The following is a 10,361-nucleotide window of genomic DNA, read 5'->3' as shown; positions in this document are numbered from 1 at the left end:
CCTCCACACTGCAAGTGAAATCACAGGCAGGCAATGGGCGGGACTCCTTGCATAGAGGAGCAGTGCTTTGCATGTCTCCCTCTCTTAAAGGATACAGAATGGAGACTGGCAGGGAGGCCTCTCAGCTGTCCCATGCAGGTGCAAGGTTCTGGGTGGGATTGATCCCCAGGCACAATATTTGAGAAAAAATTTTAAAAAGACTTTGTATTATTTAAAATATGTACAGTTAAGAGAACAATATTACCATGATTTTATTCAAAAAAGCCAATCTGCAGTCCTGCAGGCTGGCAGAGTGGTTGGAGTTTTGGACTCAAGCATGAGGTCCTGAATTCTACCTCCAGCATCACATGTTCCAGACTGATGCTATAGTGTTTTTCCTCTCTCTCTCTCTCTCTCTCTCTCCTCCCTTTCTCCCTCACTGATTAATAAATCTTTTAAAAGAGCTTCAGCATATGTAGAACCAGAGTTCAGACAGACCTGGGATCCCACACATACAAATCCAGATCTCCTGCCACTGAACCGCCTCCCAGGTTGCATTAACTGGCTCTTTAAAATATTATAATTATTTATATGTGTGTACATATATTTTATAATCCTTTTTTTGAAAAAATATGGTATGCCTCATGAATCTGTGTGTAATCCTTGAGCAGGGGCCATGCTAATCTTCTATGTATCATGCCAATTTTAGTATATGTACTATGGAAGCTAGGACTATATTATAATCTTATTTAAAAAGTGTTAAGAGATGGAGACAGTTGGAGTCAGGCAGTGGCACAGCGGGTTAAGAGCACATGGCGCAAAGCTCATGGACCAGAGGAAAGATCGCGGTTCTAGCCCCTGGCTCCCCACCTGCCCGGGAGTCCCTTCACAGGTGGTGAAGCAGGTCTGCAGGTGTCTGTCTTTCTCTCCCACTCTATGTCTTCCCCTCTTCTCTCCATTTCTCTCTGTCCTATCCAACAACAACGACATTAATCAGCACACAATGTTAAGCAACAAGGGCAACAAAATGGAAAAATAAATAAAAATTAAAAAGAGTGGAAAAGAATAGACAAGAAAAAAAAGAAAGGGAGACAATGAGACCTTGGTGACAACAACAACAACAAAAATAAAATAACCTATTTATACTTTAGAATTGCAGAATGGCTAGGGCAATGGCTCTGTACGAATTAAGTCCTGAATTCAATCCCCAGATTTGCATGTGCCATATTCATGCTCTGCTTCTCTTTTTTGTATTAATAAATAACATTTTTCCTTTTTTTAATTTCATTTTTTTAATTTCATTTTTTAAAAAAAAACCGCGGTTCCTACCCAGCTCCAAGATAGGCTGCTGCCTGGCTCTGTGGGGCTCCTAGTGCAGCTCCCACCTGCCAGCATCCTGGCTGCCCCATTGTGTGACTAGGCAGACTGCAGTCTCCCCAGGACTGTCCCCACAGACACAAGAACCCCAGGCGACCCCTGCCCACCCCCGACCACACACGAAGCCCTGCCAGGCCCAGGCCACCGGGACGAGGGGGGTTGGGGGTGGGTGTTGGCAGTGCCCTCCAGGACCAGCAGGTTGCAAAGTGCCAGACCTTCAGCCCAGACCCAATCCACAGCCCGGGCCCAGGGCTCAACAAGGGTTGGAGCCAGCTGGCTTGGGGCACCCCTCTGAAATGCATGTCTCTTCTGAGAGAGACAGAGGCAGAGAAAACACTCCAGTTCTATTAGTGCGAGGAGACCCCCAACCTGGACCCGCACCCCGTGCCCCAGCCTCCTTCACCCTAATTTGGGAGTTTGGCTCGCCATGTTTCCCCAGACCAAACTCGAAGTTCAGGATTCCAAACAGCCGTACCCCGAGGACCTCGTCGTGGGCCACACCGAGAGGAAGGACAGCGGGTGCACATTTCGGGTGGGCGGACACATGGAAAGTTTTCTGGACCTGGCTGCCCCTGAAGCCAGGTCGGTGGGTTCCGGGGTCCCCTCCTGCCAGGGCGTTTGGGGTGTGCGGGAGGCGCACTGCCTGGACTCCAGCTGCACTGGCGGGTCCTCACCCTCGGGGCACTTGGTGCCACCAGCACTGACACGCTGGGTGAAGCCCAGGGACCTAGGACCCCTCTCCCAGGAGGAAGGAAAGGGAAGGCCGGCTGCCCAGACTCTCCGGCGGGGTCCCTACGCTCACGCTCACGGAAGCCAAAAGCAGCACGATCTGGGGGCGCACAGCCACCCTTCCAGGGTGTCCCTGCCAGGGGTGCGGGGTCTGGGGGCTCGCGGACACCTCCTCTGGGTGCGCCCCTGCCGGGGGTGCGCATGGCTCCATCTCGGGGAGCGCCCTGCTCAAGGCCACTGGGTGCTGGAGGTTTGGGGGGGTGCGCAGCCACCTCTAAGGGGTGCGCCTGTCCCGGGGTACTGGGTCCGGGGGTGCTGGCCCCTCTGCGGCTGTACCCCGACTTTGCCCCTCACCCCACCCAGCACCTTCCCAGGTGGGCACAACAACCCAGCCTTCAAGGGCACAGGAACCAGGGGCCACTTACTTGGAATTGGAGGAATCTCACTAGATGGGCTCCAGCACTATGGACCTGGCCACTGGCTGCTGTCTGGCACAGCACCTTGGGGAGTCCCCAGCAGTACTTCCACACAGGGACTCCGCACAGTTCTTGCTGGGCGCTCTGGGCGCAGGGCCCAGGCCCCAGCACTGGGGCCTATGGGTGCTACACAACGCGGCATGGCTCAATGCTGCCTGGGGGTGATGCGATGCTATGCTACTCAATGTGACAGGGGGCGACAGGGTCTCAGGGCGCGGGCCTCAGGGCTCCATGGTGCTGCTGTGGATGCAGCTGGGACAAAGGGAAGAAGAGAAGAATGGAAGACAGGGTGAGAGAAAGATAGACACCTGCAGACCTGCTTCACTGCCTATCTTTCTCTCCCCCTCTGTCTTCCCCTCCTCTCTCCATTTTTCTCTGTCCTATCCAACTACAAGGACATCAATAACAACAATAATAACTACAACAATAAAACAACAAGGGTAACAAAAGGGAAATAAATATTTTAAAAATTAAAAAATAAAAATATTTTTATTATCTTTGTTTATTGGATAGTAACAGAAGAAATCAAAAAGGAAATGGGAAGTAAAGAGGGAGAAGAGAGAGAAAGAGAGAGAGAGAGAGAAACCTGCAGCACTGCTTCACCATTCACAAATCTTTTCCTCTGCAGGTGTGGTGGGGACTCAAATCCAAAATAAATTTTAAGAATCTAACTCAACTCATTTTGTGTTGATGATGTTAGGGTTTAGAGACAGACTTAAGTTTGAATAAAATCTAGAGACAGGATGTAAAGTTCAAAATCTCAGAGCCAGAAAAAGAAATAGGGCTTTGCCCAGACCCATCCCTGCTACCTGCACGATGAGACTGCGTGAGAGGAGGACAAAGCAGTAGGAATATAATGTCCCTTTGGAATATATATCCCTTGGAATATAATATCCCTTTGGAATATATATCCCTTTGGAATACAACTAAAATAGGCCTACCAAGGAGGTGACTATAACTTAATTTGGGTTAAAAATAGAGTAGAAAAAAAGGAAAATTTTTTTTCTTTTAAATTATTATTCCCAAAGCCAACCTCCTCCCCCTCACCCCCCCCCATTACCAATCCCGGGGGACCACCTCCTAGCAGGCTCCTCTGCTGAGCTTCTTTCTTTACCAAGATTCCTGTCCCACCAGGGAGTACCATTCATTCTAAGTCTATTCCCTTCTGAAACCTCTGGCCTTTTTTCTTTCTAAGTAGCCACCCCTCCCCCACATAGATAATTAAATAATAAAAAATAAACAAATAAAAAACTCTTTCCTTTAACTGCTCTTTTATTACTGTTCTATTTCTTGTCTTTTTCTTTTCTCTATCTCTCTCTCTTTTTTTTTGGGGCTTCCAAAGCCACAGGCCCCATCCCCTACATCACCAAACAGTGTGCTTTCACTGAATTCACTGATACACGTTTGAGAATTATTTTTGGGATGAAATCTGACTCAGAGTGGACTCTCACTATGAGTATCTCTGATCAACTTCCCTTCCTCCTTTAGCTACCACTAGAATATACAGTGGATAATAGATTTGTATAATTGTCTATCCCAGCTATCCTTGTCTAGTCCTGAGGTTTTTTTATTATTATTTTTCTTCTTCTTTCTTAACAATCAGCTACCTCTGCTCACGAGGTTTGAGGTAATCTGGGACAGGGTGTTTTTTTTACCCTGCTCTATTTTATTATTAATATTATGTAAAGGCATATATCTCCCCCCTTTAGGTTGATCAGAATTAACTCTTAGGGTATCTTTCATTGCTAGGGTAGTGGGCATCTTATCTATTGTGGGAGGAACTTGTCTCATTACTCCTACCTCCTCTACAGACTCTCGCCTTCCTTCTCCTAGCTAATTAAAAAAATTAAATTAAAAATAAAGTAATCAAAAAAACTTTCCTTTCACTGCTCTTTAATTACAGCTCTTTTTTATCTTTTATCTTTTCTCTCTCTTGTTTCTTTTTTTATCTTGTCATACACTTCTTCCTTCCATCTTCTTTGCCTTTATGAATTTGTGAATTATTTCGGGGAAAAAATCTGACTCAGAGTGGACTCTCTATGTGTCTATCTCTGCTCTAGTTCCCTTTCCCCTCTTGTTACCCCTAGAATATACAGTGGATAGTAGATTTGCATAACTGTCTATTCTTGTTATCCCTTTTTTTTACTCTTTCTTCTTCACTGGGATTTGGTTACTATTTTTTCACAGACTGCAGATATTGTTTGGCTAACTGGTAGTGATTAAACTGCTTCAATACTTGCTACAGTTGCTATTATAATTCCTGAGGTTGGTGAGTGCAATTGTCATAAAGGTATTTAGTACAGTGTTAATTGTACTGAAGACACAACAAAAGAGGGATAACAGAGCATAAAAAAAGAAACACATTAAAAATGGGTAGATCAAAAACAAATAAAACTGCTACTCCAATGAATGAAGACAAGAGCCCAGAAGAAACTACAAATCAGCCAGAAGTAACCATAGATAAGAAAAGGATACAAGCAATAATAAACTTATTAATGACATAAATGAAAACAACTTTGGAGGAAAGGAATGGCACTATTTGGAAAACAAGTTGAGACCCCCAAGGAAAATACTGATTATCTTGAGGCAATTAGAGAACTGAAACCTCAAATAGCTCTAATGAAGAAAAAAGCTGAGGCAAGGGAAAGCAGACTAACAGAAGCAGAAAACAGAATTAGTCAGACAGAGGATAAGTTAGAGAAAACTAAGAAAGAGGTGAAAGAGCTCAAAAAGAGACTGAGAGACACTGGAAACAACAACAGAGACATATGGGATGATCTCAAAAGAAGTAACATTCGTTTAATTGGCCTGCCAGAGGAAGAAAGAGAGGAAGGGGAAGCAAACATTCTAGAGGAAATAATAGAAGAAAACTTCCCAGACCTGAATAACAGAAAGGACATCGAGATTCAAGAGGTCCAGAGAGTTCCAAACAGATACAACCCAGACCTGAAGACACTAAGACACATCATAGTCACTATGAGAATAAGTAAGGATAAACAAAGGATCCTAAAGGCTGCAAGAGAGAAACAAAAAGTCACATACAGGGGAAATGCCATAAGATTATCTGCAGACTTCTCCAATCAAACTCTAAAAGCCAGAAGAGAATGGCAAGATATCTATCGAGCCCTGAATGAAAAAGGGGTTCAACCAAGGATAATATATCCTGCTAGACTTTCATTCAAACTAGATGGAGGGATCAAAACCTTCTTAGACAAACAACAGTTAAAGGAGGCAACCATCACCAAGCCGGCCCTGAAAGAGGTTCTAAAAGACCTCTTATAAACAAGAACATCACTATAAATACTTGCAATATATCAGAGCAAACAAAAATTTTTATTTGAACAATGGCACTACAATACATTAAATCCATAATATCAATAAATGTCAATGGTTTAAACTCACCCATCAAAAGGCACAGAGTGGGGGGATGGATCAGAAAGCATAACCCAACCATATGCTGCTTGCAAGAATCACATCTGTCACAACAAGATAAACACAGACTTAAAGTGAAAGGATGGAAAACTATCATACAGGCTAACGGACTACAAAAAAGGGCAGGAACAGCCATTCTCATCTCAGACACTATAGATTTTAGGTTAAAAAAAGTAACAAAAGATAGGCAAGGACATTACATAATGATTAGAGGATCAATCAGCCAAGAAGACATAACAATTATTAACATCTATGTACCCAGTGAGGGGCCATCTAAATATGTCAAGTGCTTACTGAAAGAATTTCAATAATACATCAATAATAATACAGTAATAGTGGGAGACTTCAATACCCCACTCTCACACTTAGACAGATCAACAAAGCAGAGAACCAACAAAGATACAAGAGAATTGAATGAAGAGATAGACAGACTAGACCTCTTGGACATTTTCAGAGTCCTTCACCCCAAAAAACTGGCATACACCTTCTTTTCAAATCCACATAATACATACTCAAGGATAGATAACATATTAGGCCACAAAGACAGGATCAATAAATTCAAGAGCATCAAAATCATGCCACGTATCTTTCAGACCACAGTGGAGTAAAACTAACATTTAACAACAAACAGAAGATTATTAAAAGTCACAGAAGTTGGAAACTAAACAACATTCTCCTTAAAACTTTCAGGAAACAGTTAGTACCCATACTTCTTAAGCTTTTCCATAAGATTGAAGAAACAGGTATACTCCCTTCCACCTTCTATGAAGCCAACATCACCCTGATACCAAAAGCTGATAGGGACAGAACAAAAAAGGAAAACTACAGACCAATATCTCTGATGAACATAGATGCCAAAATATTAAACAAGATCTTTGCTAAGATTTGCTAATGAGCTGAACTTGGGTGGGAAAGGATGGGAAATTGAAAACCATAGTAAATATTAAAAAGAAATGTTTCTGAGTGGAGCCAGACATGTTCATTCCTACTAGAACCTGGTTTAAAAATGACAAGCTGAGAGCGGACCCCAGAGAGCCCTGCACCGCCTCCTAGTTGCCATCACACCCTGGGAGGAGCTGCAGCTGCAGCAGCTGGCCTCAGTCACCATCATGGCAACCATGAGCAGAGTGGCCTAGACCCAGCAGCCGCAGGCCGCCCCCGCCCTCAGCACCACCGACAACAAGGCTGGTGCCACGGGTAGTGGCACAGGGAGCGGCTGCCCAGGCAGCCTCATATCGGTGGCACCTGCTGGCAGGGACAAGAAGATCAAGGCAATGAAGGTTATGGGAACAGTAAAATGGTCAATGTAAGGAGCAGATATGGTTTCAACAACAGGAATGAGCTGAAGTCCTTAAGTGCTTGCTTTTTGCCCCTTGACTAGATAACCAGAACTATCTGCATTATCTATGCAGCAAGGGGGTTTTATTATTTTTACCTAAAGATGTCTCTTTTTGGTAATGTCAAACATGTTTTTTTTTTTTTTAAAAAGGCCTGGTTTTTCTCAATACACCTTTAAAGGTTTTTAAATTGTTTCATATCTGGTCAAGTTGAGATTTTTAAGAACCTCATTTTGAATTTGTAATAAAAGTTTACAACTTGATTTTTTTCAAAAAAAAAGGCAACAAGCTGCAAGCATCTGTTAATAAAGGTCTTAAATAAAAAAAAAAAATGACAAGCCATCTTCTGTTTCCCAAGGAGAAGACTGCAAAAGAGACCTTGGTTTTACATTTTTACTAAATTTGCCATATAAACATTTAATTATATATGGTTGAATTAATTTAAAAATCTACTTTAATCTTAAATATGCTAAGTATGGAAACTAAAAATCATGTATTAATAATCACACTATGAATCCCAAAGTATGTGTTTTCACATTTATTGAAAATATTTTATTAAAGATGTCCAGAGGGGAGTCAGCACCATAGCAGTCTAGCAAAAACCAAACAATGCATATATAACATTCCTGACTTCCATTGATGCTACAAAACAATAGCAATTAAAAAGTTATAGCACTGTAACAAAACCAATTTATAGACCAACAAAACAAAATTGAAATTCCATAAATAAACCCCTATGTGTGTACTAATAAAGGACTAAAACCTTTTCAGTGGGGGGAAAGAAGGCCTCTTCAATAGCTGATACTGGGTAGTCAATTGCAGAAAAATGAATCTGCACCAGCCTTTAACACCATATGCCAAATTAACTCAAAATGGACCAAAGACCTTGTTGTTAGAACTGAGACTAAAAAATATAGAGAAGAAAACATTGGTGAAACACATCCACAATTTAACATCAGGCTCTATATGGAGACTCATCACACTATGGGTAAGCAAAACTAAAATAAGGTTAAATTACTGGGACTATATCAAATTTAACAGCTTCTACACATTAAAAGAAAACTTCACACACACACACACACACACACACACACACACACACACACAAAGGTAACCTGGAAATTGGGAGAAGATACCTGGATGTCACAAAACTGACAAGAGACTGATCACAAATGACAATAAATCAATCATATGACTCAACAATAACAACAAAACAATTAAACCCATTATTAAATCACTAATAAAAATAGGAAAAAAAACAAGCAATGTTCCTCCCTCACCAAGTGTATAGAGAACATGTTTTCTTTAGTATTTTTGTTAAGCTAGCTAAGCTAAACTCTTTTCTAAATATACTACAGAATGAATGTGGAGCTTCAGAAAGTTACTAAGAAGGTAGCTAGCAGATAGTGTGCTTCTGTGTTTTTATAGATTTTTTTCTCTTGCTTTCTTTAAATTAGTGATTTAATAATGATTAAGAAGATTGTGGGATAAGAGGAGTACAATCCCATACAATTCCAGTCACCAGAGTTCCCTATACACTCCCCTCCACTGGAAGGTTCCCTAATCCTTATCCCTCTGGGAGAATGGACAAAAGATTTCTTCTTTTTGCCTCCAGGCTTATAGCTGGGGCTTGGTGCCTGCACTACAGTCCACTGCTCCTGGAGGTCATTATTTCCCATTCTTTTGTCCTAGTTGTTACTGCTGTGGTTATTGTTGCCATTGCTATTGCTGTTGGATAGGACAGAGAGAAACAGAGAGGACAGGAAGACAGAGACTGAAAAGGAGAGCAACACCTACAGTCCTGCTTCACCACTTGTGAAGTGACCCCCTCCCACAGGTGGGGATCCAGGGGTTCCAACCAGGATCCTTAGGCCAGTCTTTGCGCCTTGTACTGTGTACACATAATCCACTGCACTACCGCCAGGCCCTGAATTTGCTTTATATTTATATAAATCTTATATATATATATATACATATATGTATAACACTTGTTAATTATTTACAAGATGCCTTCAAATTCTTCTATTAAATTTTTATTTATTCATTTATCCTTTTGTTGCCCTTGTTGTTTCAAGTTCTTAATAATAACTGACCCTATTATTAATATTCTCAAATGTGTACAAAGAGAGGAAAGGCTACATAACTAAGAAAGACTACTAACCTCAGTCCAGAAACATTTTTTTCATTCTGGGACTATATCACTTCACATCTAGACCATCCCCAAACAGCAGTGTTGTTTCCTCTGATGTCTGCACATTGGCTTCCATATAGTGTCTACAAGGATATGTACACTGAATTGTTACTGTTTACCTGTTTGCTACAGATTTAAAGATTCTTTTAACTTCTTTTTTAAAAATATTTATTCCCTTTTGTTGCCCTTGTTTTATTGTTGTAGTTACCATTGTTGTTGTTATTGTTGCCCTTGTTGGATAGGACAGAGAAATAGAGAGAGGAGGGAAAGACAGAGAGGGGAGAGAAAGATAGACACCTGCAGACCTATTTCACAGCCCGTGAAGCAACTCCACTGTAGGTGGGGAGTTGGGGGCTCAAACCGGGATCCTTAGGCCAGTCCTTGTGCTTTGTGCCATCTGTGCTAAACTCACTGGGCTACCGCCCAACTCCAAGATATTTTAAATGTGCTTTTTAAAAATATATATGTTTTTTATTTTCCCTTTTTTGCCCTGGTTCATTTTTATTGTTGCAGTTATTACTGTAATTATTGATGTCGTCATTGTTAAAAAGGACAGAGAGAAATGGACAGAGGAGGGGAAGACAGCGGGGGTGGGGATAAAGATAGACACCTGCAGACCTGCTGCACCATCTGTGAAGGACTCCCCTGCAGGAGGGGAACCTGGGGCTCGAACAGGGATCCTTAGGCCGGTCCTTGTGCTTAGTGCCACCTGCGTTTAACCTGCTGCACTACCGCCCAGCTCCTCCAGATTCTTTTAACTTTTTTCTCTCAACATCATTGTTTATTTATTTATTTTTTACGTTCTGTGTTTTGTTTTCCTCACCAGGGTTATTTCTGGGT

General features: G+C 42.0%; 1 non-coding gene across 1 annotated transcript; it reads right to left on the bottom strand.

The window, feature by feature from the left end:
• Window positions 1-605: 605 nt before the first annotated feature.
• Window positions 606-712, bottom strand: LOC132536224 (U6 spliceosomal RNA). The gene has a single exon (XR_009547884.1). It is a non-coding gene; the product is annotated as a U6 spliceosomal RNA (small nuclear RNA).
• Between the last annotated feature and the right edge of the window lie 9,649 nt (window positions 713-10,361).

The sequence above is a fragment of the Erinaceus europaeus genome (genome assembly GCF_950295315.1).
Source record: "Erinaceus europaeus chromosome 6 unlocalized genomic scaffold, mEriEur2.1 SUPER_6_unloc_58, whole genome shotgun sequence".
NCBI lineage: Eukaryota > Metazoa > Chordata > Mammalia > Eulipotyphla > Erinaceidae > Erinaceus > Erinaceus europaeus.
The sequence above is the reverse complement of the archived record's forward strand: the minus strand, read 5'-3'. Positions and strand labels throughout refer to the sequence as shown.